Source organism: Penaeus monodon, chromosome 21, assembly GCF_015228065.2.
Source record: "Penaeus monodon isolate SGIC_2016 chromosome 21, NSTDA_Pmon_1, whole genome shotgun sequence".
In the NCBI taxonomy this organism is placed as follows: domain Eukaryota; kingdom Metazoa; phylum Arthropoda; class Malacostraca; order Decapoda; family Penaeidae; genus Penaeus; species Penaeus monodon.
The window spans coordinates 37109678-37109910 of record NC_051406.1 but is presented as its reverse complement, the minus strand read 5'-3'; positions in this window follow the sequence as shown (position 1 = coordinate 37109910).

Genomic DNA, 233 nt, shown 5'->3' with positions numbered 1-233 from the left:
CATAATTAATCAACATATCTATATATCGAAATTATTGATAACCTCAGTATACTCCGATATGCCATGAAAATAGCAACATTTTCATGATAATTATCACCTACAGCTATCAAACTGATCAAAATATACTGGGTTGATTTCAACACTGATTTAAGATGAAGGTCTCAGCATCAACCCAGTCCACTAGATATATTGCAGAATAATGAAGTATAGTAATGATAGAAGAAACAAATAAG